Consider the following 23,711-nt stretch of genomic DNA (forward strand, 5'->3'; position numbering starts at 1 on the left):
AATTGGGACCTTAGACACCTGTAAAATTACTAAAAACTGTTATTTATGCTAGTACAGACATCGGTTTCTGGACGATGTCTAGAATAGACATCGACGACTAAGACATCGGTCAAAAAAAACAAAGACATCGGCCAGAAACCGATGTCTATTAGATTTTTTCTTGTAGTGATAAGAGATATGGAAAATACACAACAGTCATTTAATTCTATTTTATCTGAAACAACTCATTCTATTTCTACTAAATCAGTTAATAATAAGAAAGTACCCAACACTGCTTAGGTTGCTAAACACACTTAAACTCATTGTGTGCAGGGCAAATTGAAGAAGGTCATATGGATCATAGACAGTGGGTGTTCCATACATATGACAGGTGATAAGGCCCTGATATCATAGTTTGAGGAGAAGGCTGGCCATTTGTTGACCTTTGGAGACAACAACAAAGGATTTACAATGGGATATGGCAAGATTGTTTCTGGAAATGTTGTCATTGATGATGTAGCAATGGTAACTGGTCTTGAAGTGAATCTTCTCAGTGTTAGTCAATTTGCAGACAAAGGTTTTGAAGTTTTATTCAACAAAGAAGAATGCACTTTTATCAGCAAGAAAACTGGTGAAGTTGCTTTGAAAGGAGCAAGAAAAGGAAGCTTGTTTGTTGCAGACTTGGACTCAATAAATAAGGTCAGTATTTGTTGCTTCTACATCAAGGCATCAGAAGAACAAAGCAAGCTATGGCATTAAAAGCTGTCTCACTTGAATTTCAAGGCAATCAACATCTTGGTCAAAAAGGAGTTAGTAAGAGACATGCATAATCTGGAGTTTGTTCAAGTTGAAGTTTGTGAAGCTTGTCAGAAAGTAAAAATGAAAAGATCAAGTCACAAGTCAAAAAATATAAATTTTATAAGTGCACCATTGCAACTTTTTCATATAGACTGGTTTAGCCCAGTAAATGTGTTATCTATTTCAAGGAACAAATATGCACTTGTGATGGTGGATGATTTCTCAAGATACACTTGGGTAGAGTTCATGCACTCTAAAGATGAGACTCCACACATCATAATTGAGCACATCAAGATGATAGAAAAATAGGCTGAAGATCATAATTGTGTAAAAAGATTGAGAAGTGACAATGAAACAGAATTCATGAATGCAATATTGAGTGAATTCTGCAAAAACAAAGGCATTGTTCAAGAATTCTCAGCAGCTCGAACACCTCAATAAAATGGAGTAGTTGAAAGGAAGAACTAAACATTAGTTGAAGTTGCTAGAACAATGTTGCAAGATGCCAAGTTGCCAACAAGTTTCTGGGAAGAGGCTGTTAACACTGCATACTACACTCAAAACGGATATCTCATTAACAAGGCTCATGGAAAATCACCTTACTCAATCATGTCTAAGAGAAAGCCTATTGTAAAGCATCTTCATGTGTTTGGAAGCAAGTGTTACATTTTGAAAGACAACTCTGAATATGTGGGAAAATTTGACTCACAAGTTTTTGAAGCAATTTTTCTGAGATATTTATTGGAGAGAACTGCCTACAAAGTCTATGTGATAGATCAAAAGAAGATTATAGAAAACAAAGATGTGACTTTTGATGATGACAAGTGTCCAGGCTTGGAATGCCTTGATGAAAATGAAGCTGAAGCCCTTGCATTTGAAAACCTCAATATTGATAGTGATTCTGATGGTGAAGATGAAGTCAATGCACAACAGATGTTGAATGAAGAGATTACTGAACAAGAAAATCATGGGAATGGAAACTCATCTCAAACACCTGAATTTGATAGCACAAACTCAAGGGGAGAAAGAGAAGAAGGATCTGCCAGTCATAGCAATAATGAAGAAAACTATGAAGGAACAAGTCAACAAACTCATACAAGGAAGTGGGATATAAGTCATACTAGAGAAGCAATTATTGGTGATCCTACTGCTGGTGCGAAGACTAGAAGTGCAACTGCTAATGAGTGCCTACATGTATGCTTTCTGTCTTAAATGGAACCCAAGAAAACTGAAGAAGCTCTAATGCATCCCGACTGGATATCTGCAATTCAAGAGGAGCTTAATCAGTTTGAAAGAAACAAAGTTTGAGCATTAGTTCCTGCACTAAAGAATAGAAGCATTATTGGAACAAAATGGGTGTTCAGTATCAAGATGGATGAAAATGGTAAGTTACCAGAATCAAGGCAAAGTTGGTTGCAAAAGGCTACTCACGAGAAGAAGGAATTGATTATGATGAAACTTTTGCTCCAGTTGCAAGACTTGAAGCAATAAGGATTTTTCTAGCATTTGCTGCACATTCAAACTTTAAAGTGTATCAAATGGATGTCAAGAGTGCCTTCCTAAATAGTGAGTTAGAAGAAGAGGTTTATGTACAACATCCACCTGGCTTTGAAGATCCAGAATTTCCAGATTTTGTGTACAAGTTACTCAAGGCTCTATATGGACTCAAGCAGGCACCCAGAGCGTGGTATGATACATTGTTAGAATTCCTGCTTAAACATAGTTTTGCTAGAGGTACCATAGACAAGACTCTCTTCTACAAGAAACATGGTGAATATATGATCATAGTTCAGATCTATGTGGATGATATCATCTTTGATTCTACAAATGAAAAGCTTTGCCAAAGATCCCCAAGCTTATGCAGAGTGAATATGAAATGAGCATGATACGAGAATTAAGTTACTTTCTTGGACTTGAAGTTAGTCAAATAAGTGATGGAATCTTCATCAGCCAAACTATGACGGCCTCAACCCCGGGGTCAGGAGTTGACGTCACCAACAACAATAATAACAATCATAATTCAATTCAAATTATTAATAATACATAACTACGACCCGTTTTCCAAGACCTTTTTCCAGGTTTAAGTATGACTTAGGTTACAAATATTACAACCCAAATAATTGCAAACAATCCTGACATAACTAACCTAACACAGCAACTCAACAGACCATCTTTGGTCCAGCACAACTACCTCAGAGGAGCCTGACACGAAAGGAGCTGGAACTCTACCCTGACTACCGCGCAAGAATCTCCAAGGCATCTGCGATACATATGTAAAATATTCTGCAAGGGTGAGCAATCAATTGCTCAGCAGTACCACTATATGAATAACATGATAAAAACAGTTTATGATAAAATAGTGACAAGAACAGAGATTATAGCTCATTTGCAACACATGGTAAACATTTATAAACTGGATACTCAAAACTAGCATGCTTTCAACAAAAGAAACGTAGTAGTGTGCTGTGTACAAATACCAGAGTTTAATTCTAACATGCCATTTTTTTTCTAAATCCACTGTATAACTCACTTGTTCTGTTACGAGAATCACAAAGCCAAATCAGATACTTACGGATATGTGAAGACAGCTGATCAGGCTATCAACACCAGACGGCTCTAACTGCCATCCCATTTACCTGTTCCGGAACTCAGAGTATAGCTAGGTCTCTGACCTGCTGGACTAATCGGTTTTATATTGCGCGCAACTGAATTAGCCTCTTACACCACCTCAATAGGCCTACTCTGGCCCTAATGTATCCAATATCTGATCGTTTTATCCAGTTTTCAAAACACTTGTACTTATCTCATTTCAAAACCATTCATTTTTCCAGCACACATATAAAATCCATTTTGCAAATCATTTTATTCGAGATAGTTACCTTTCGAAGTTACTTTTCCCCAAAACAATTTGAAAACAGTGATTTATAACTACAGGGGATACGTAACTTAAAACATTTATGTTCTATTACGAAAGTAAAACATTTAGCTATTCATATGTATTGAACCATAAAAGAATGGTCAGGGGTACTTGCCTTGCAGAGCGTTACAACTATCTCTGATTGCCCTTGAACCGATTCGGGACACTCGGCTTTATCGCTTTACTATTTGATTATCCTGGATCTGACTTCAACGCTCATGTCCTTCGCTTAGAAACCTCACTGCGCTTGTCGACTGATCACTAGGTTATCTTAGTTCGATATCAACTCTTGAGTCCTTCGACTAGAACCTACAGAGCCGAAATACCATACGTTAGACGTCTAGTTATGCTTGACATATCCTCAATAAAATATCTACCCTTCGATATCAAATCCTGACTCGTACTTATATACATTATTACAATACACGCATCAATTTAGGGTTCACGTTCTCAAAAATCAGTTCGGTGTTCGTTTTCAGAAAATACGCATACTTGTCATTTCATGAAAGTAGGGTTATTGGGTTTTGGAAAAATAGTCACCACAGCATACAATCAAGTTCCACGCAAAGTATATGTATATACCTATTTATACTCGCTCGACGTTCCGATAATTACTTGATGCGCTCCCGTATTTCCGTAATTTAATTTTCAAAAATTCGGGCAGAACCTCCTCTGTTTATCACGATACTTGTCGAATAACACGACGTTAAATCACAACAACAATCACCACAATCCAATTTACAAGTCCCAACCACCAATTCAAACTAACAACAAAAATCGCAAGTCACAAATTCCCAAACGCCAATTCTATTATAGTTATTAATTATTATCCATATTTTTATGTTTTTATTCGTATTTTATAATTATTTATTTTATGAATTTAGGACTCAGAACGTATCATCACGGTCCACCATTGACCCACCGAAGTTCATCGTCAACCACGGTAAAATTTACTGGTACCCGATAAATTTCGGGTTTCCAACGTAAATTCCACCAATTATTTTAAAACTATTCCTACATGAATAATTAATATCACGAATATTTATTCAAATAATTCCTGCAATAAAAGGAATTAAATCAGAATTTATATTGTTCAATCCAACTGCACAAATTAGCCTCAGTAGAGGACCAACAACAACAAGGCCCAAAGTAACAGGCCCAAAAATGCAGCCCAAAAGAGCAGCAGGAGACACAGGAAGCGCGATTACAACACGGCCAACACACGGCCACCGCCGCACACACAACACGCACTAACACATGCATACAACGCACACACTTCACAAGAACACACACACATATGAAATTCATACACACACACCCACAATATATACATACGTATATATATAAAACCAAGGGGAACAAACAGCCGATAAGAAACAAACGGCGAGGGTGGCCGGAGAAACAGAAATCCGGCAACAGACTTACCGCAAATGGAGGAAGAACAGAAGATAGGAAATGGAAGGTTACAGGGAGAGACTGTGAGGATTAATCGAGAGAAAGAGGGATAAATCGAGATAATAATCGAGAGAAAAATAGTTGGTATAGCAGTAACAGAAAAGGGGGTTTAGTATTTTTTTTATTGATACTCCCCACCTGACTGCCACGTATCAACCAATTAAAGAATGTACATACACATGTCCTGCTAAATCAATTGGTTCCGAAAATTCACGGATTATCGAACCAAGTCACCTTTAAAATAATTCTATAAATCACAATAATAATTTTAAAATGTTTTAAATATCCTGCAGTTAATAAAACATAATTTTTTGAAATTTTAAAATAATTTCTAGAACACACTTTATACCCGCTTTTCAACAATTTACGAATCAACGTACGGGTAAAATTAATCCCAAAAATTTCCAAAATAATTTTAAAATTCTCGGATTATTCCAAACTTAAATAATTACGAGTTTTATAATTTTTAAATAATTATGGAATTAAATACAGATTTTACGAATAAACACAATCAGAAAATCACTCTGGGCTAAATAATTAATGAAATATTGATTCCTAAATTTTATAAAATCCCATAAATAATTATTGTAATTATAAAACCATAAAAACAATTTTAGAGACAATCCACATATTTACACAAATAAACTTGTATTAAATCCACTTTTAAAAGTGAAAATAATTTAATACAAGTCCATAATAAATTGCACGAAACACCATAATTCACACATAGATAAAAGTAAAATAACACATAGGTGTCAGAAGCTATACACATATATTATTCATTTAATAATTCCATAATTACACTTTAATTAAACATAAAAGTATACGAGTCGTTACATCCTTCCCCCTTAAAAAGATTTTGTCCTCAGAATCTGACTTAACTAAATAAGTGAGGATATTTGTCAAACAATTCCGACTCTAACTTCCAGGTAGACTCTTTGACTCAAGGGTTTATTCAGCATACTCGTTAGGGATATAGACTCATTTCTAAGAACTCGCTCTTAACGATTTAGAATTTGGATCAATCATTCCACGCAGAATAAATTTGGATAAGAGCACATTGGCTCCTAATCAATAACTTGGTACGAATCAGATACATATCACCGTAATATTGATACGCAGGACACATTATATATATACTGCAACTGCAGCAGTCACGTCAACTCATGGGCAACTTTACCTATATTTATCAATACCTCGAATGATTCACTATATTGAGGACTCAACATGTCCCTTCTATTCAAACTTAACCAATTTCTTTCAGGGTAAAACTTTTTCCTATACCCCGATCCTCATTCTATATATTCATATCCTTTCTATGCAAATCCGCTTTTTCTCTTTGTCTATTCCGAGTTATTTCAACTCTCTTCCGAATCAATACCACTACACTCTTAAAGTACTGAATTAATTCAGGATTTAACAATATCTCTACTCCCACTTTCTCTCAATAGAGTGAGGACCCACGCTTATGTCCATAGAAGGCTTCAAAAGGTAGCATTCCCTTACTAACATGGTAACTATTAGCATAGAAAACTCAATCCATGGTAGGTAATTACCTCAATTTACTTTTAAACCTAACATATATACTCTCCACATATCTTATATTGTTCGAATCATCTTCCCACTTTGACCTTTCATCTAAGGATGATAGGCAGTACTCATTTTCAACTTAGTTCCAAGCATTCGAACACCTCTTACTCCTTTCCATCAGTTAGGGCTGGAAAATAATCTCATATACTCACTTCTTATCACCTTCAGATACCCAACTTCAACTTCCACAGTTTCCAATTCATTTACTAATTCCTTAGCAATCTTAACCATATTTAATCATTTTTCTCTGTACGAGGCATAAACTACTACACTGGCTTTGCTTAGATGGTTGTTAATGAAATACTCAAAATCTTTAATTATTTTCAACCAAAATTCATACTTTAAAACTTAGCATATAATTTCTTCCCTTCTAATCTTCGTAGGGAAATCCTTGGGCGTTCTACACAGACTTCCTTAGTCCTTAGATAGCTGAGGATGTTATCAATAAATACAATCTGCTTATCTAAGTACTCCTTATACACCATGTTCCTTGATTACTTATAGATAACTAATGCACTTATTACTTCACATAATATCACCAGAACTTGCAATGCTCATAACTCATCCTAATCGCAACCTTTGACATGTCTTCGGACTGTATCTTAAGTCAATCCTGTAGCATTTACACACTATTTGAATTAGGTCACATAAATACTCAATTCTTTATAGAGGTTACTTATTCTTATTCGTCATTTTGTTAAACTCCCAATACTCAGTACACAATCTCATAATTTCATTCCTCTTTCCCAGTAACATCACTGATGCACCTCAATAGACTATATCGGGTATGCTCACTTTCCTTTCTAATAACTTTTACCGTTATCAACTAATTATTTCATTCCACCGGCCTCCAGAGACTCCATGTATTTATATATACTACCCAAAAATTTCTCCAGCTTAAATATTCTCTTCTTCGTATCTTTACAGATGGTGGATCTACCTTATATCCTTAGCTTATTAATTCTTTTCTCACATAATTGGAAGAATTCCTTATATTGCTTCTACATCCAGAAACTTATCTTACTATTGGCTTCTATACACTTTACACTTCGCTTTTTCTAAAACTACTCCTTGCCAAAATACAGGATAACCAACTCAATTCTAAAATCACATCAAACCCTTCTAGCTTAGAGGGTGTCAGATTAACTGCAACTACGTCCAACTTCTAAACGCTCGATCTCTTGGTCCTTTTGAAAGTTCTGTCTCTAGCTGTGCTGGATGTTGGCCCTTGGGATGTAGTATCTTGAATAACCATTCTACCACTCCTTGCAATATGCCCAATCTTTCCACAATTGTGACACGTAACTCCTGGATTTTCTGGATCACATTCCGATGAATAATGACCCTTATGTCCCCACTTGAAACATTAAACATTCTTTCTATGATAAACTATATCTCCGAAATTTCTTACTTCTGCTTCGGCCAAACCGATTCTCAAATCTCTGATTGGATTCTCCTTGGTCTGCCTTGTCCATAACACCTTCCGACTTCCTTTTCTTATCACTTCCTTAATAGCCAACTTCTGGTCACCTTTTATTACCAGGGCGGCCTGAACTATAGAGGAGTATGTCTTGGGTTGCAATGTCACAACTCATCTGCGAATTTCAGGCTTCAATCTTTGTTGGAACCTTCTTTCCTTTTGTACCTCCACACTTACGTACTCAGGAACTAATCGAGCCAATTCTGTAAATTTTTGCCTCATACTCCAACACACTTCTTTCGCCTTGCTTCAATTCTAAAAACTCAATCTCCATTTGGCTCCGAACACAATCTTGGAAATACTTTTCCAACAACAACTCAATAAACCTAGTCCATGGAACATGGCCTTCTTCTTTTAACACTCTGGTTGACTCCCTGTTGTTGCTGCTGTAACAGTAGTTACCGCTGCTGAACCTGTTAGATTAACTGCAATTGTTGTTGCTACTGCTGGTGCAACAAATCTAAAATTTCATTTATAGTTGGACCCTCCGCAAAACTACTACTATTTTCTTTAGACTAGGTAGCTTTCTTAGGTGGCATCTTCCTGAGATATATAAATGGGTTTATTCAAAACATAGCAAAATGTTTAACAAAAGATATCACCGTTTAAACGGTGCACCTACATTAGGAAAATGCTGCCCAATAAAATACCCATGTCCTTAATATCGGGGTCCATTTACCAAAGAAATTTAGATTAATAGCACTAGCAATCGTAGCAACAATGATAGTAGCAGATTCAATAACAGTTCAGGGAACTAAAATACAAAGAAACCGAATACCATAGCATAACTCCTCAATACAACAGCAACTGACCAACTTTCTGCCACTACTTAATTACCACATCAACTTCAATATACTACAAAACTTGGTTGGCTATATCACCCACCTACATTGAACAAACTAATAAATCAGGTCAATTTTAAGGAACGCTAACTCTTCCAGGCACCATAGTCTAAATTTCAACCAACCTTTTCTCCAGGGATGATTTCTTATCACCCTCAAGTGATTCATCAATCACTAAAATACATTTCCTTCCCAAGGCGACTTCTTATCTCCTACCATTAACCTATCTTCCACAGAGTTAACTTTTCTAAAGCCGTAACCTTCAATATCAAATCATGAATCCTCTCTACTATTATTGTTTCTGAGATAGCTAGCAATCCGGGGTAAATCTTCTATTTCCTCCAGACAGTCAACTCTCATTTACTTTCAATGATCAGGACTGTCTAATTACAAAAGCTACTGTCGATTCACTGCCTCGGGACTTCAAATGAAATTTCAAAGTCAAGGAATCAATCGAATAAGAAGGAACAATGAGGAAGATATAGGTATGACTGAGAGCAACCATACAAGTACATAAGATGGCCAGTCTTAGTACCGCATAGCTCACAACACAGACAAACAGTCAAATCATATGCATTGTTTTCCCCAATCAACCGATGGAATCTCTGAGGGAAGAAACAATGTTTAGATAGAGATTTACAAATAAGGAAGGAGAAAATCCAATTTATAATTAAAAGAATAGAACCCTAAGTGACTTACTCCGAGTCCTAACTTTCTCATAGGAAAAGTAAGCAGCTTATAAAATAAGAAACAATGTCTCTGGAGACAAAATACGTTTCAAGGAAGAAATAGAAGGGTTCAAGGATATCACCTCCCGTTTTGATCCACATTCACAACAAAACTTAGTCGTCATAACAGCCCCTGACTATTATCATTATATCCGAACTCACCAAGGTTACATAATCAGTCCAGTGACATTCCTTGACATAGAAATACGATATGTAGAAATAACATTGGCGTCTCTTCAGCTGACACATCAAAGGCCCGCTCACACTGAACTCTCGCTATCAGACTCGTTTTCTCGAGAGGAATATCTAAACCTCTATCGGCATTACCAACGATACATATATACAAGGAGACCTATAAAAAGCTAGGGTAGTTCCAGCCCATCCTTAACAGGCGTCAGGGTTTGGCCTTTGAAACCCACGACTGAACTCTTAGACTCGCTCCTCTGATTGAGTTGCTGACTCACATCTATATATAAATCTTCCTGCACTCTTTTAACTCTACTCCTAACCTAAATCAGGGACTCAAACCTGTAGCTCTGATACCAACTGTAACGGCCTCAACCCCGGGGTCAGGAGTTGACGTCACCAACAACAATAATAACAATCATAATTCAATCCAAATTATTAATAATACATAACTACGACCCCTTTTCCAAGACCTTTTTCCAGGTTTAAGTATGACTTAGGTTACAACTATTACAACCCAACTAATTACAAACAATCCTGACATAACTAACCTAACGCAGCAACTCAACAAACCATCTTTGGTCCAGCACAACTACCTCAGAGGAGCCAGACACGAAAAGAGCTAGAACTCTGCCCAGACTACCGCACAAGAATCTCCAAGGCATCTGCGATACATATGTAAAATATTCTGTAAGGGTGAGCAATCAATTGCTCAGCAGTACTACTATATGAATAACATGATAAAAACATTTTATGATAAAACAGTGACAAGAACAGAGATTATAGCTCATTTGCAACACATGGTAAACATTTATAAACTGGATACTCAAAACTAGCATGCTTCAACAAAAGAAACGTAGTAGTGTGCTGTGTACAAATACCAGAGTTTAATTCTAGCATGCCATTTTCATTTCTAAATCCACTGTATAACTCACTTGTTCTGTTACGAGAATCACAAAGCCAAATCAGATACTTACGGATATGTGAAGACAGCTGATAATGCTATCAACACCAGACGGCTCTAACTGCCATCCCATTTACCTGTTCCGGAACTCAGTGACTAGCTAGGTCTCTGACCTGCTGGACTAATCGGTTTTATATTGCGCGTAACCGAATTAGCCTCTTACACCACCTCTATAGGCCTACTCTGGCCTCAATGTATCCCATATCTGATCGTTTTATCCAGTTTTCAAAACACTTGTACCTATCTCATTTCAAAACCATTCATTTTTCTAGCACACATATAAAATCCATTTCGCAAATCATTTTATTCGAGATAGGTACCTTTCGAAATTACTTTTCCTCAAAACAATTTGAAAACAGTGATTTATGTAATATCCGGGGAAAATTATGTGAATAGTATGTGTTAAATAAATAAATATTATGTGTTTTATAAATTTAGAGTAATTATTGCCATGATATGAGATGTTATAGCTGTTATGTGTGTTTCTGTACGGGCCAGAAAATTTTTCGATTGATTAAAAGGTGTTTAAAACTGCAATTATATGAACCTATCTGCAATTGGGACGCGTATTTATTAGCGTCTTTATTAAGACATCCGTTTTATTTCATTTTACGCATGTTTCAATGCATTTTATGTGTTATCGGGATTTTCTGGTAATATAGGGATCATTTCTGTTTTTCAAAAATCATCAGACCGGGACCCCACCGGGACGACAAACCCCACAAAATCTGTGTTTTTATTTTTATAAAATTAGTCGTATTTCAAATACCCTTTATTTATGTATTTTCAAATTATTCGCAATTTTTGGGGAATTTCGATATTAATTTTGTAATTTATCGTTTTTAAAATTATTCCCCGTAATTATTATTTTGAGGCCCTAATTATTATAATTAGGGGATAAAAACACCCTAAATTTATTTTGGGATATAAATTCTATAAAAATAAAAGTACCAGCCATTTATTTATTTTATTCAGTATTTTTATAAAAATTTCAGAAAAATAGAAATAGCCAAGAACAGTTTTGGGGGTGAGAATTTCTTCCTTAACTTCAATCGTGATTTTTGATCGATTCTGGAAACCAAATCAGACATTCTAGTAACTAAAATCTTCCTCTCGACGAGAGCTTTCCATTGATACCAACATCTTGATCTGAGGTACCGTAAATCGAAAAGTCGATTTTTATATTTTTATTCTTGAAAATCGTTTTTGTTTTTGGATGATTCTGGGTTGATTTTGATGTTACCAGTAGCTTTAGAATGATGTTTATGATCGATTTATGTATTTAGTTGCATCATTTTATTCCCGGATTATTGAAACCGTGTTCTTGAGTTTTGGGTTTTTTTGATTTGATTTTTCTGATTGTTCTTGAATACGGGTTAGTATTTGATGATGTAGTTAGGTTACAAATGATCCCAGCTTTATTTTGATGCTTGAAACGTTGTTTTTGGTGGAAATTTGATCGAATTCGGATTTTTCCGAATTGGTTCGCTGGAGGGGGATCGATGTTGATCGGAACTTGAGTTCTGGGATGATTTTGGACGAACTGAGACTGCCAGGAGGGTTAGGGGATTGTTTAGAATGTTTTGGATGAGAAAAACGGAGTGATTCGCGTGATTTCGACCCTCTAAGGGGCCTGTCGGAGCTCGACCGGAGTTCGAAGCTCACTGGCCGGTTTTTGGGTTTTCCCAGATTCGGGCGGTTTTCTTCAAGAACTCCGGCCGTGTTCTTGGACGACCGCTCTTTGATCCATTTTCCGGTTATGCTTGTCCTGAGTTTCTGTTTCTATGTTTTTGTTTATTTTTAAATCAAAATTCATTTTTCTGTTATAAAAATTATTTATTTTAATTTCAAAAATCAATTACTTAATATCTGTAATTCTAAAAATTATTTTCTTAATTATTTTAAATTCCTAAAATTATTTTCTTTAATTATTTTCAAAACTACAATTTGATTCAATTATTTATAAATTATTTTAGTTAATTATTTATGAATTTAATTAATTGATTAAAAATCAATTAATCAATTAATTTTATTTATAAAGAGTTAAATAAATGTAAATTATTTATATTTAATTTAAATAATTTCTAAAAATTATTTTTAGGTTTTTAAAAATTACATTTTGGTATTTAAAAATCAATTAATATTATTATTAATTGATTTATTTCCATTTATTTCTTGTTTTAATCATAATAATTAAACCGTTCGTCCGTTTAATACGAAACGAACGCGTATAGACTCAGAAAATTATTGCGCTTCCAATAAAAATACTTTTGAGTCCTAATTTCTTTTGTATTGCAATGTCATTTGATTTGTGTATCAGTTTGAGTCGGTATATGATCGGTAGATATTATTATTGACCTAAATTTTCATTCTGAACGCACTGAGATATATCTTTTAATGATCTGACATATTTTTTACATGAAATATGTGATTATGTGTTATACGAATACCATGATTACGTGCTATATGATATACATGCTCTCTGTTTATAGTTTAAAATGCCATGCTTAGTTATAAACGATCGGGTAGATGTCAAGACGTATAGTTACGTCGATTGAGTTTGGTTTTGTCAATTAAGATAGTCCTTTTGTTTATAGAATCGAGTAGCAAGGAGTGCGGGTCAGGTATTAGACGGAGATAGTAGCCAGCAGTTATAGGCAAAGTCATAATAAGAGATTATCGAGCATACTAGGCAAGTACCCTAACTTCACTTATCGTTCAAGTGACGTTTATTTCGAATCATATTATGCAATTATTTATGTCATCCCTTATCATTCAAGTGATATTGACTCCAGATTTATTCTGTCAATTTCTCTACTATTCTAAGTTCAGAATAGTTAAATATTTTTGCATTTCGCTATAAATTACTCTATACAGTGGAACATTGAATTGAGATTAGCGAATAACTAATTGTTCTAGTTATTTCGTCATCGATTGTTGAGATAACTCTGGACCATGAGAAATGAAGAGTTATATGGTTTAGGATGTCCTTTGATTCGGCTCCTTTGATCAAAATATTTTATGGATTGGACGAATGCGTAAGTGACCGGGACGGACGGTCCAGCGGAGGGCTATTTCTATGTGTTATATGAAATATTATAACATCATTTTTGCCACAGGCAGGTATATTGCCTTTTTAATTGAGTACTCGTATTTTGGGGACATGTTTCTATGAATCATGTGATAGTACGTCCGTCGGAGTTAGATTCCAATCTAAAAAAAAAATTAATTATCATTTATTATTGATAGCTTGTGAAGCTTTTATTATTGATCAAATATTACTGATTTTATCCTGTTGTTCAATTATTATCAGAATGTGGTTTACCTTTTCACTCACCTTTTATACTGCTTGCTGAGCAATTCTTTCGCTCATACTTGTTTATCAATCTAATCTTTCAGCTAAGCCAGAACAGGCTTGAGATCCAGGTTTGATCAGAAGTCGAGTGCTTGTAGATAATTGGTGTGTTTTCCAGGTGGACTGTTTTAGGACGCTTGGATAGTCTAGAGGTTTGTAATAAAATTTGAATAAATTGTAAAACTAATTAGACTTATAGTTTGTAATAACAGTTGGTTTGTATTAGTGCCTGTTCCATGCTATAACCTGTGATTGATCCAGTGCATGCAAGGGGTCATATCTATTATATTATTCCGCTGTGATTATTTTATTTTAATTTAGTGGCGAGTGACCCCCAAATCTAGACCCCGGATTTGGAGGGCGTCACAGGTTGGTATCAGAGCTACAGGTTATGGTCACTGAACAGGCTTAGGATTGTCATAGGTGAGTCATAGGAAGATCACATAGGATAGGCGTGTGTAGTTTAGCTCTTATAGGGTTAAATTTAGGTTATTGGATTGGGTTATGGTTAAGTTGTTTAGGTTTCCTGTTGTGTGTTTAGCCTTAGGCCTTGTGTCATTGCCCTACTATTTTGTTGGTTTATTTGAGATTTCAAGCAATGATTTAAAAAGGTTTGGATAATTCTGAGTAAATTTTCTTTGTGTTATTATTCTCAAGATAATAAGCAGGATTATGTGATAATCATGTCGCTTATGTTAATATGGTAGTAAGTTTATGATATTTTGAGAAGAGATAATGTTTGCAAATTTTGATATGCTAAGGAATTGCTACATATTTGACACAATGCTCGACAGATTATTATATATATTGCTTATTTCTTACCAGAATAATGGCACCAAAGAGAAGGAATAATTCAGGAGAGGATCGTACCGAGGGTCGAACAGATCCAGCGAATGTCCAGATGTTGGGACTGATGCAGCAGCAGATGTTACATCTTACGCAGCAGCAACAACAACAGCAAGAGCAACAACAGAAACAAGCAGCAGCACCACCTGCAGTGACTTTTAAGCAGTTTCAAGCTGTGAAGCCACCTGAATTCAAGGGAAGTGCTGACCCTGTGGAAGCCAATGCATGGCTCAAGGAAATGGAAAAGGCTTTTGAATTAGTCGGAGTATAGATTGAACAGAAGACCAAGTTTGCAAGCTACTTTATAAAGGGCGAGGCGAACTATTGGTGGGAATCCACGCGAGCATTGGAAGGAGGTGAGTTTATAACTTGGGAGAGATTCACAGAGCTGTTCCTGGAAAAGTATTTCCCGAGGTATATGAAGAATCAAATGGAGATTAAGTTCTTGAACCTGACCCAGGGTGATCTTACCGTGGCTGAGTATGAGGCTAAGTTTACTGAGTTAGCATGGTTCGTGCCAGACCAGGTTGACACAGATGAAAAGAAAGCAAGAAGGTTTGAACAGGGATTGAAATTTTGGATTCAGAACAGAGTGGCAATGTTTGAGTTGACTTCATATGTGGCAGTGGTTCAGAAAGCGATGGTGATCGAAAGTAAGAGTGACATGTCTCAGAAAGGAAAGGATGGGAAGAAAAGGAAGATAGAAACCTCAGAAGGAGGTCAACAGCAAGGTAATTTTCAGGGCCGTTTCAACAAAAAGCCAGAATTTCAGGGTAGTAGGAATGTGGGATTTAGAAGACCACAATCAGGGAATGGAGGACAAGGCAACCGTTTTCATAATTCAAATCAACAGAGGCCCAATCGTCCACCAGTACCAGATTGCTAGTTTTGTGGTAGAAAGTACTTTGGGAATTGTAATGCTAATGTGACGTGTTTCAAGTGCGATAGGAAGGGACACTTTGCTAATTTGTGTCAGAATTCGACTCAAGGTCAGAATTTTGGAACTGGTTGTTATAAGTGTGGGAAGCCAGGACATATCGTCAGGAATTGCCCAACACAAGATACGACGAGCAACACACCAAGGCTTACAGGTGCTCCATCTCAGATTGTGCCAAGGATTGAAGGACCACCAGCAAAAGACCAGCCCAAGGCCAGGACATTCAACATGACTCTGAAGGATGTTGTTCAGAGTTCAGACGTGGTTGCAGGTACGCTTCCAGTCAACTCCGTAGATGCTAAAGTTTTATTTGATTCTGGAGCTACAAGATCATTTATTTCTCAAGATTTTGTTGATAAACTGCATTGCGAAGTTAAGTTGTTAGAACAAGCATTAATGATAGAATTAGCTAATAAGGATCAAGTTTCCTTCGACCGAGTGTTCCCAAAGTGTGATATTAGATAGGAGGACATCACTTCTATGCCAACTTGATACCTTTTAAGTTGGGAGAATTTGATGTTATCTTAGGAATGGATTGGTTGTCAGAAAATAATGTTAAGATTGATTATAAGAATAGGAAAGTAAGACTTCAGACCTTGGATAGTAAGAAAAAGGTGGTATTTCGAGGAAATAAGCAAGAGAAGAAGTTCATAACGATCGCTCAAGTAAAAAAGTTATTGCGTCAGATCTGCGAAGCGTATTTGGCCCATGTGGTAGACACCAGCAAAGAAGTTCTAGCACTAGAAGCGATTCCAGTTGTTAACGAATTTCCAGATGTCTTTCCAGACGATCTACCAGGATTACCTCCCGACAGAGAAATTGAGTTTGCAATTGATCTAGCAACCGGAACATAACCAGTTTCTAAAGCTCCGTACCGGATGGCACCAGTGGAGATGAAAGAATTGGCAATTTAGCTACAAGATCTTTTGGAGAAAGGAGTTATAAGACCCAGTGTATCCCCATGGGGCGTACTAGTACTGTTTGTCAAGAAAAGGACGGGAGTATGCGACTGTGTATTGACTATCGGGAATTGAATAAGCTAACCATTAAAAACAAGTACCCATTGCCAAGGATCGATGATTTGTTTGACCAATTAAGAGGCGTTGTATGGTTTTCTAAGATAGATTTAAGATTCGGATATCATCAACTGAAGATCAAGCCTGAAGACATTCCGAAAACCGCATTCAGAACCAGATATGGGCATTATGAGTTTCCAGTGATGGCATTTGGATTAACCAACGCACCAGCAGCTTTCATGGATCTGATGAATCGAGGATTTAAGAAGTATTTGGATAAATTCGTGATTGTGTTCATAGATGACATCTTGATCTATTCTAAAACAGGAGAAGAGCATGCAGAGCATTTGAGGATAGTTCTTGAGATACTGCAACAGGAGAAATTGTACGCAAAGTTTTCCAAGTGTGAATTTTGGTTAAAAGAAGTACGATTTCTTGGGCACGTGATTAGCAATAAAGGAGTGGAAGTGGATACAGCAAAGATTGAAGCCATAATCAACTGGGAGAGGCCAAAACCACCAACAGAAGTACAAAGTTTCATGCGATTAGCAGGTTACTATAGAAGATTCGTGCAAGATTTTGCGAAGATAGCTACGCCATTGACAAAGCTCACCAGGAAGAACCAGAAATTTGAATGGGACGAGAAGTGCGAGGAAAGTTTCCAAGAATTAAAGAATAGATTAGTATCTTCTCCAGTACTAGTATTGCCAGATGCACAAGGAAATTTTGTGATCTACAGTGACGCGTCACACAAAGGATTGGGATGTGTTTTGATTCAGCATGACAAGGTGATAGCCTATGCTTCAAGACAGTTGAAACCACATGAAGAGAAGTATCCAACTCATGATCTTGAATTGGAAGCTATAGTATTTGCATTGAAGATTTGGAGGCATTATCTTTATGGGGAAAAGTGCGAGATCTACACGGACCACAAGAGTTTGAAGTATATCTTTACCCAAAAGGAATTGAACATGAGCCATAGAAGATGGCTAGAACTAATCAAGGACTACAACTGTACTATCAACTATCACCCGGGTAAGGCAAATGTGGTGGCCGACGCACTGAGCAGAAAAGAAAGGTTGAACATGATAATTTCATCCGAGGAATTGATCAAGGAATTTGAGAAACTTGAAATAGAGGTCAGTACCCCAAGTATGTCTACAGATGTGTTGTGTGCAATGTCTTTTCAACCAGAACTACTAGAGAAAATAAGAAGATGTCAGGAAGAAGTAATGAGCCATGAACGAAACGGTTTGATAGGAGAAGAGATAGGGAGTCAAAAGGATGATAAAGGAATATTAAGATTTTCTTCCAGAATATGGATACCCAACGTAGTCGAGCTGAAAGATAAAATTCTTTGAGACGCTCAGAACTCTAGATATTCAATTCATCCCGGGAGTATGAAGATATACAGAGACTTAAGAGAAAACTTTTGGTGGCCAAACATGAAGAAGGAAATTGCAGAGTGGGTAAGTAAGTGGTACACTTGCCAGTGAGTCAAAGCGGAACATCAAAGGCCCAGTGGACTGATACAACCATCGGACATTCCAGAATGGAAGTGGGAGCATATAGCGATGGATTTCATAGTAGGATTACCGAGGACCAGGGCAAACCATGATGCTATTTGGGTTATTATTGACAGATTGACGAAGTCAGCGCATTTTCTTCCTATCAACGAAAGATTCTCAATGGATAAATTGGTACGGTTATATCTTAAGGAAATTGTGACCCGACATGGAGTTCCAGTATCCATAGTTTCAGATAGAGATCCTCGATTTAATTCAAGATTTTGGAGAAGTTTTCAAGATTGTCTCGGAATGAAGCTGAACATGAGTACCGCGTATCATCCGCAGACAGATGGTCAAAGTGAAATGACGATTCAGACTATTGAAGATACGCTAAGGGTATGTGCATTAGATTTTGAAGGGAGTTGGGACGAGCATTTGCCATTAGTTGAATTCTCCTACAACAACAGTTATCATGCCAGCATTGGAATGCCGCCTTACGAAGCTTTGTACGGGAGAAGATGCAGATCTCCAATATGTTGGGATGAAGTCGGTGAGAGAAAGATTTTGGGTCCAGAATTAATCCAGCAGATGAAGGAGAAAATAGAACTCATTCGGAAAAGATTAACTGCAGCTCAAGATCGTCAACGCAAATATGCTGATCCTGCTAGAAAGGATATGGAATTTGAAGTTGGTGAAGCAGTGCTATTAAAGGTTTCGCCTTGGAAAGGTTTATCAAGATTCGGAAAGAAAGGAAAGCTGAGTCCGCGTTATGTTGGCCCTTTTGAGATTTTGAAGCGTGTGGGAAAGGTTGCTTACGAATTAGCGTTACCACCTCACATGCATCATATTCACAAAGTGTTCCACGTGTTAATGTTGAAGCGTTATTCTCCTGATTCGAACCATGTGATAGAAGACGAGCCAATCGAGATCCAGCCAGATTTATCTTTTGTAGAGCAACCAGTGCAGATTTTAGATAAGAAAAAAAAGAGTGCTTAGGAATAAGTCCGTGTCGTTAGTATGAGTCTTGTGGAGGAATCCCAAGGTTGAAGAGTCGACTTGGGAGTTGGAAAGCGAAATACGATCCAAGTATCGTCATTTGTTTTCTTAGGCAGATTCTGAGGACAGAATCCTGTTAAGGGGGGAGGGATGTAATATCCGGGGAAAATTATGTGAATAGTATGTGTTAAATAAATAAATATTATGTGTTTTATAAATTTAAAGTAATTATTACCATGATATGAGATGTTATCGCTGTTATGTGTGTTTTTGTACGGGCCATAAATTTTTTCGATTGATTAAAAGGTGTTTAAAACTGCAATTATATGAACCTATCTGCAATTGGGACGCGTATTTATTAGAGTCTTTATTAAGACATCCGTTTTATTTCATTTTACACATGTTTCAATGCATTTTATGTGTTATCGGGATTTTCTGGTAATTTAGGGATCGTTTTTGTTTTTCAAAAATTATCGGACCGGGACCCCACCAGGAAGACAAACCCCAAAAAATCTGTGTTTTTATTTTTATAAAAATTAGTCGTATTTCCAATACCCTTTATTTATGTATTTCAAATTATTCGTAATTTTTGGGGAATTTCGATATTAATTTTGTAATTTATCGTTTTTAAAATTATTCCACGTAATGATTATTTGGAGGCCCTAATTATTATAATTAGGGGATAAAAACACCCTTAATTTATTTTGGGATATAAATTCTGTAAAAATATAAATACCAGCCATTTATTTATTTTATTCAGTATTTTTAAAAAAAAATCAGAAAAATAGAAATAGCCAAGAACAGTTTTGGGGGAGAGAATTTCTTCCTTAACTTCAATCGTAATTTTTGATCGATTCTGGAAACCAAATCAGGCGTTCTAGTAACTAAAATCTTCCTCTCGACGAGAGCTTTCCATTGATACCAACATCTTGATCTGAGGTACCGTAAATCGAAAAGTCGATTTTTATATTTTTATTCTTGAAAATCGTTTTTGTTTTTGGATGATTCTGGGTTGATTTTGATGTTACCAGTAGCGTTAGAATGATGTTTATGATCGATTTATGTATTTAGTTGCATCATTTTAGTCCCGGATTATTGAAACCGTGTTCTTGAGTTTTAGGTTTTTTTTATTTGATTTTTCTAATTGTTCTTGAATCCGGGTTAGTATTTGATGATGTAGTTAGGTTACAAATGATCCCAGCTTTACTTTGATGCTTGAAACGTTGTTTTTGGTGGAGATTTGTTCGAATTCGGATTTTTTCGAATTGGTTCGCCGGAGGGGGATCGATGTTGATCGAAACTTGAGTTCCGGGATGATTTTGGACGAACTGAGACTGCCAGGAGGGTTAGGGGATTGTTTAGAATGTTTTGGCTGAGAAAAACGGAGTGATTCACGTGATTTCGACCCTCTAAGGGGCCTGCCGGAGCTCGACCGGAGTTCGAAGCTCACCGGCCGGTTTTTGGGTTTTCCCAGATTCCGGCGGTTTTCTTCAAGAACTCCGGCCGTGTTCTTGGACGACCACCCTTTGATCCATTTTGCGGTTATGCTTGTCCTGAGTTTCTGTTTCTATGTTTTTGTTTATTTTTAAATCAAAATTCATTTTTCTGTTTTAAAAATTATTTATTTTAATTTCAAAAATCAATTACTTAATATCTGTAATTGTAAAAATTATTTTCTTAATTATTTTAAATTCCTAAAATTATTTTCTTTAATTATTTTCAAAAATAAAATTTGATTTAATTATATATAATTTATTTTAGTTAATTATTTATGAATTTAATTAATTGATTAAAAATTAATTAATCAATTAATTTTATTTATAAATAGTTAAATAAATATAAATTATTTATAATTAATTTAAATAATTTCTAAAAATTATTTTTAGGTTTTTAAAAATTACATTTTGGTATTTAAAAATCAATTAATAATATTATTAATAGATTTATTTCCATTTATTTCTTATTTTAATCATAATAATTAAACCGTTTGTCCGTTTAATACGAAACGAACTCGTATAGACTCAGGATAAATTATTGCGCTTCCAATAAAAATACTTTTGAGTCCTAATTTTTTTTATTGCAATGTCATTTGATTTGTGTATCAGTTTGAGTCGGTATATGATCGGTAGATATTATTATTGACCTGATTTTTATTTTGAACGCACTGAGATATATCTTTTAATGATCTGACGTATGTGTTATATGAAATATGTGATTACGTGTTATACGAATACCATGATTACATGATATATGATATACATGCTAATGGTTTACAGTTTAAAATGCCATGCTTAGTTATAAACAATCAGGTAGATGTCAAGACGTATAGTTACGTCGATTGAGTTTGGTTTTGTCAATGAAGATAGTCCTTTTGTTTATAAAATCGAGTAGCAAGGAGTGCGGTCAGGAGTTAGACGGAGATAGTAGCCAGCAGCTATAGGCAAAGTCTTAATAAGAGATTATCGAGCGTACCAGGCAAGTACCCTAACTTCACTTATCGTTCAAGTAACGTTTATTTCGAATCATATTATGCACTTATTTATGTCATCCCTTATCATTCAAGTGATATTGACTCTAGATTTATTCTTTCAATTTCTCTAATATTCTAAGTTCAGAATAGTTAAATATTTTTATATTTCGCTATAAATTACTCTATACAGTGGAACATTGAATTGAGATTAGCGAATAACTAATTGTTCTAGTTATTTCGACATCGATTGTTGAGATAACTCTGGACCATGAGAAATGGAGAGTTATATGGTTTAAGATGTCCTTTGATTCGGCTCCTTTGATCAAAATGTTTTATGGATTGAATGAATGCATAAGTGACCGGGACGGACGTTCCGCGGAGGGCTATTTCTATGTGTTATATGAAATATTATGACATCATGTTATCCACAGGGAGGTATATTGCCTTTTTAATTGAGTACTCATATTTTGGGGACATGTTTCTATGAATCATGACCTTGTGCTATCACACGGGCTGATCAGCATGTGATAGTACGTCCGTCGGAGTTAGATTCCAATCTAAAAAAAAAATTGTCATTTATTATTGATAGCTTGTGAAGCTTTTATTATTGATCAAATATTACTGATTTTATCCTGTTGTTCAATTATTATCAGAATGTGGTTTATCTTTTTAAGCACCTTTTATACTGCTTGCTGAGCATTTCTTTCGCTCATACTTGTTTATCAATCTAATCTTTCAGCTAAGCCAGAACAGGCTTGAGATCCAGGTTTGAACAGAAGTCGAGTGCTTGTAGATAGTTGGTGTATTTTCCAGGTAGACTTTTTTGGGATGCTTGGATAGTCTAGAGGTTTGTAATAAAATTTGAATAAATTGTAAAACTAATTAGACTTATGGTTTGTAATAACAGTTGGTTTGTATTAGTGCCTGTTCCATACTATAACCTGTGTTCAATCCAGTGCATGCAAGGGGTCATATCTATTATATTATTCCACTGTGATTATTTTATTTTAATTTAGTGGTGAGTGACCCCCAAATCTAGACCCCGGGTTTGGAGGGCGTCACAATTTATAACTACATGGGATACGTAACTTAAAACATTTATGTTCCATTATGAAAGTAAAACATTTAGCTATTCATACGTACTGAACCATAAAAGAATGGTCAGGGGTACTTGCCTTGCAGATCGTTACAACTATCTCTGATTGACCTTGAACCGATTCGGGACACTCGGCTTTATCGCTTTACTATTTGACTATCCTGGATCCGACTTCAACGCTCAGGTCCTTCGCTTAGAAACCTTGTTGCGCTTGTCGACTGATCACTAGGTTATCTTAGTTCGATATCAACTCTTGAGTCCTTCGACTAGAACCTACAGAGCCGAAATACCCTACGTTAGACGTCTAGGTATGCTTGACATATCCTCAGTAACATATCTACCCTTCGATATCAAATCCCGACTCGTACTTATATACATTATTACAATACACGCATCAATTTAGGGTTCACGGTCTCGAAAAATCAGTTCGGTGTTCATTTTCAGAAAATACGCATACTCGTCATTTCACGAAAGTAGGGTTATTGGGTTTTGGAAAAATAGTTACCACATCATAGAATCAAGTTCCACACAAAGTATATGTATATACC

Source organism: Apium graveolens, chromosome 2, assembly GCF_009905375.1.
Source record: "Apium graveolens cultivar Ventura chromosome 2, ASM990537v1, whole genome shotgun sequence".
Lineage (NCBI taxonomy): Eukaryota > Viridiplantae > Streptophyta > Magnoliopsida > Apiales > Apiaceae > Apium > Apium graveolens.